At 43.3% G+C, this 5288-nt stretch overlaps 1 pseudogene; it reads left to right on the forward strand.

Moving 5' to 3' along the window:
* The first annotated feature begins 2052 nt into the window (after positions 1–2052).
* Positions 2053–2390, forward strand: LOC124987488 (elongin-C-like; annotated as a pseudogene).
* The last annotated feature ends 2898 nt before the right edge of the window (positions 2391–5288 follow it).

The raw sequence follows: 5288 nt of genomic DNA on the forward strand, positions 1-5288 counted from the left end.
ATCTGTGGCTTTTAGGAACCATGTCTGTTTTCTGGGGAAGATGGAGAGGAGGACTCTCAGTGTGGAAAGTGTGAGAGTCAGAGAATGAAGGTAGAGTCAGGTCAGAGGACAGTGATGAGTAGAAAGGAGAAGCCCTGGGGTTCGGGTGACCAGAGCTGTTTCTCCAGGTGAGCAGAGGCCCTGCCACTGCCTCCATTAAGGCCACACCGGATTAACCATCCACATAGAATCTGAAGACACAATGACGTGATCTGAGCCCTGAAGGGAAGAGAATTAGAGTTAGCCGAAAGCTCTGTGTCTGCCTGGAAATACGTGATTACTGGGCTCATACGGATTTAAACTGTTAAAAAGGAAACCACTTCTCAAAACATATTTCTACAAAGGAGAAGTCCTCAAAGGCTTAGTGAGAATGCAGTTTCAAGACTCATGGAAATGCGCCTACCTCGAATCTCCAGCTGAAAAAGAAGCTTCCAAGTCTGTTCTGAATAGAATAATGAAAATGAAATAAAATGCTTCTTTGCACCCCGGCTTGATCACTTGCTAGTGGCATGTCTCAAGTACAGCACTCCTTATTTCTGAACCTAAATTTCTTCCCGAAAGAGTACACCTTTCATTAGGAAAGTCATGCGAATTAAATGAAATAACGTATTTAAATCTTTATTAATAAAGGATGATTCAACTTAAACTCTAGATAAATGGCCAGGTTGTGATTAGGAATATTGAGGCAGAACCTGAGCTGTTTCTCCAGGATGCAAACCAGTTGCCTCATGAACTTACGGTGATTTTCCTTTGTAAATCTGAACTTGGAGTTGAAGTGATCAAGTGCATGGAAGCTCTTATTGTAGACAGCACAGGGTTGAACCCCAGGTCAGGTATGTATCAAGAAATGAATTGGGAAATATTATGTAACTTCACTGAGTCTCATTTTTCTAATACAGAAAATGGGGATGACAACAGTGCATACCTCATGGAAAATTGTGGGGAAAATGGTGATTATTGTTAAATTTTAATAAGACAGTTCTGTGATTGTGGGATGTCGTCTCCTGGGTCAGACCCAAAGTCCAACTGTTTTCCTACCACCACAGTTTGTATATTTTTCCCTTTTCTATATTTTTTCACTTTTCCCATCCCCATGTTAAGAGGAGGCACATCAAGAGTCACATGCCCATGAAAGCCATATCCCATACAAGGGACCTCATTTAAAGCAACTTTCAGGTGCTAACATGCAGATGTACTGCCATGGTTGCTACCTCAGAATTATCACGCAATTATTCACTGTTCCAGGGCACAGCCCAACTATCAGCAGCTAAAACATAATTAATGTTATTAGGGACAATGAGAAGAAGGAGACCACATAATTATCCAAGGGTAAAATCAACCTCCAGTAAACAATCCCAGCTAATTGTCCCCAAAAGAAAAGCTTCCATATTCCCACCCACTTCTTCCATTCCTTTTGAAATCCATTTCACAAAGACAGAGACATAAATATAGTTTAGAGCTCAAATAAGTGGAAAGTAAATCAAAATATTTAAAGGGAAGGAATCTCTGACTCATGTGCTTCTGATTGCAGCTGGTAATTGCTCCTCTCATGTGAATGGACTTCCTGGGCAAGATGGGGATGCAGCGGCCAGGTGCAGGCCTCTCCCTCACATGACTGTGGGTACCAGCCTAGAAAGTCACCAGCAGAGCACCAGAGACCAAAGAAGAAAGAGTGAGCATATCCACAGGTACATTTGGGGGCATTGGAATACCGAAGCCAGAGAAGAGGGAAGGCAGATTCCAAGGTGGTTCAGAACCCAGATTGTGAGGGGGGACAGACCTGGGGTCAATTCCACCACTTCCTGTGTGTCCTTAGCTAAGTGACTGAACTCTTTGTAAGAACCCATCTCCCACCTATGAAATTCCATGAGACCAATGAGAGAATTAAATTAGAGCATGGATATCCATCACTTAGCACAGACCAGCACATCTTACATTCAACACGTTTCTGCAAGGTTGAAGAGAAACCACCGAAATTCTTGTGAAACCCAAGTAGAATTTTATAGGAGCATGATGGCTGGAGAGGAGAAAACCTGGGGTGACTGTGGAGGTCCTGATGCCAGGCATGGCAAAATGGCACCTACTGGTCGTCATGACTTGTTTGTAAAAACAGAATGTGCACTAATATCAGGAACAATAACAGCCCTGTTGAGTGGCCCAGGTCAGTTTGCTGAGAATAAAACCAGTGAGGGCGACTGTAGAGAGATCCCTCTGCCTATGTAACCAAAAGTATGCATGTATTTTACCTACAAGGTCACATACTAGGAGTCCACTGAGAGTCCCCAATTCCCAATTGCACTTTTGAAATTGCACTGGAACAACTGATATCTGAAAACTTTCTAGATTGCTGAATAAAATAAATTATAATAAGCTGTTAACATTTTCAGCATTTAATACCCGTAGTTCAGTTAGTAATCTTTTCATATACCGTGTCGTCTATAGGCAATTAACTATAGAGTTCATTGCAAAAGCAGATTATCTTCTGTTCTTCAGCATAGCAATCAGAGTTGAATTATGTTTGCTACATCAACAAATGTAGGATGCTTTCATAAACTGAGAAATAAACAAATATGCCAGTTCAGGGAAAGGAAAGAAAGAAGTCTCAGGGCCAGAGGGAGCAGGTTCTTGCAGTTATCAGAACTCAAGGGTCTCAACACCCAGGCCAGTGCTGTTCCCTGATCACAGCAGTCTTAGTCACTCCAACTCTTGGGATGAACTAGTTATGGGGAGTCAACCAGTCCTATTTTGGAGGCAGCCACCAGCTGAGTGACCTCAGAGACACTGTGAGACCCCAGGTGTCCTAAGAGAATTCCTTCATGGATTCTCTCTCCTCCCTCCTGATCTGAAGTTCTCCATTCTTTTTGGGTCAGACAACAGGGAAGAACAGCACTAATGACCCCTGATCACACCCTAGGCCAAATCCTGTTCTTGATATGGTAGATATATCTTCTGTTCATTCTTCATAACTTCTCTATGAGGAGAGTATTACTGTCCTCAATCTTCAGGTGAAGAACTTGAGGCACAGAGACTGTCACATGCTAAGGGACAATTGGGGATTGAATTTGTATCTCCAAACACTCATATGTAAAGGTCTTAACCCCAAATTCCAGAAATCTGAATTCATTTATAAACAGAGTCATCACAGATACAACTAGGTAAAATGAGTGGGGTGAAACCTAATCTAATACAACCAGTGTCATTATCAAAAGAGGGAATTTGGACACAGAGGCAAATGCCTGGTAAAGATGGAGGCAAAGATGGGGGATTCAACTACAAGCCAAGGAATGCCAAACATTCCCAGAAAGCCTCTGAAAGCCAGGGAGAGGCCTGGAGCGGATTCTTCGTCACAGACCCCAGAAGTCAACAAACCTGCCAACACTTTGATTCTGGAGTTCTGGACTCCAAACCTGCGATAGCGAATTCCTGTCATTTAAACCACCAGCATGTGGTACTTTGTTGCGGCAGCCCTAGTACTGTGGAGCCACAATGGCTACTTAAGCCACAAACCTAGAAGTCATTTCTGCTTCCTTGCTCACTCTGATCCTCCAGTTCAATCCGTGCATAAGCAAATTCTGTTGGTATCTTTCCCCCTCAATATTTCTCAAATTCATTACTTCTCTCCATCTCCATTGCCACTGCCATGGTCCATGCCACCAGCATCCCTCACCTGGTTCACCGCAATTACCTCAAATCAGATTTCCCTAAATCTTGTTCTGTCCCACCACAAATCCTTTCTCCTTACGACATTCAGGGTAATCTTGATCAAATAAATAAAATCTCAACATTATCTTGCTTGAAAGTCTTGCAATGACTCCCAGGTCCTCTTGGGATTAAATCCAAAGTTTTAGCTGGGCCAGCAATACCCATCCTTGCCCCAATCTCACCTCATTTCACCTGTGATTCCTGTGCTTCATCCAAACTTACTTACTCTCAGTTATTCAGGCTCATCAAGCTCGTAACTCTTGTAGTCATGGTGCACGCTGGTCCTTTTGCTAGGACTGAATTCCCACCCACTTGCCTCTTCTCTTTTCTTTCTAGATAACTCCAATCCCAACCTAAAGGATTCTGAAAGAGGCCACCGCTGACCACCATCCCTCCCTAAATTATTCCCACTTTGTTATTCTATGACTGGATCCTGATTTTGTTTTGCTCCTAAGACCTGATTACTGTTTTTATCAATGTGCTATTTAACAGACAGACTTCCCAAGGAGACTTTATGAGGCTGGAGGCCTCATGTTTGGCTCACCATTCTATTCCCAGGTCTGAGTACACAGTGCTTAGAATAGTGGCAAGCGATACACATCTGTTGAATGAATAATGAAAGTCAGCACTGGCGTGCAAGCTGGATTGTATTTGAGGAATGCTCTTTCACCACAGCATATAAACAATAACCTTTTGAAGTACCTGATTAAAATTGAGTATTCCATAACTTTTCTTCTAACCATAAGGAAGAGCTTGATTGAGACCAGCCTTCCTACTGAAAGTATCTTCAAAACCTGGGCTAAAGTAGAAAGCAAAAAAAAAAAAGAGTCTGTCTGATGGTGTCAGAGAAAAGTCCAGGCAGTCAGGTCTTGAGAGCATGAGATTCCCGAGAAAGGGGATTTAAAGAGAAGTGAGTCTTGCTCTTCCTTGTACCTTAAGGTATTTGCTGAATCACAAACTGGGTGGGAATGAGAGGTCAAGAATCAGGCAGAGGTCACTGACGAAACTCTAACTATCACAAGCAGGAGAGACAAAGACTGGCATTCACACACCCAGGAAGAGGGACCCTGGTGAACACTCCAGGGTTCCAGTTAATTCCAAGGGTAAGGACAAACTGCAGTGCTCACCAACTCTCAGTTCAGAGTGATTCCAACTAAGAGCTCCTCCTACTCTGTTGGCCAGAAGAAAGCCAAGTCTCCTCAGAAGAAAGTTGACAGCATCAGGAACTTCTAGAATTTTTCATAGACGACAACATCCAGCATTTTTCTCATTGATACTCTAAAACTTCTGATATCTACAAAGAAAATGTAATGAGAATTTTATCTAAAACCAGTCCAGGCAGATCCCAGGGGCAGAGAACAGGGTAAGGAGACAGGTCCTGGGTGACTAGACAAAGCTGACAATTCCAGGTTGTTCACTGGGGGCTCGGAGGACCAGGATTTCACATTGGAGGTGGAAAGTGAACTACTGTGCTGGCCACGCACAGAGACAAGGAGACTCAGCAGTGAGCGTGCAGAGCGCACGTCAGCAGAGGGACGCCTCCTCTT

This window comes from Sciurus carolinensis, chromosome 6 (assembly GCF_902686445.1).
Source record: "Sciurus carolinensis chromosome 6, mSciCar1.2, whole genome shotgun sequence".
Lineage (NCBI taxonomy): Eukaryota > Metazoa > Chordata > Mammalia > Rodentia > Sciuridae > Sciurus > Sciurus carolinensis.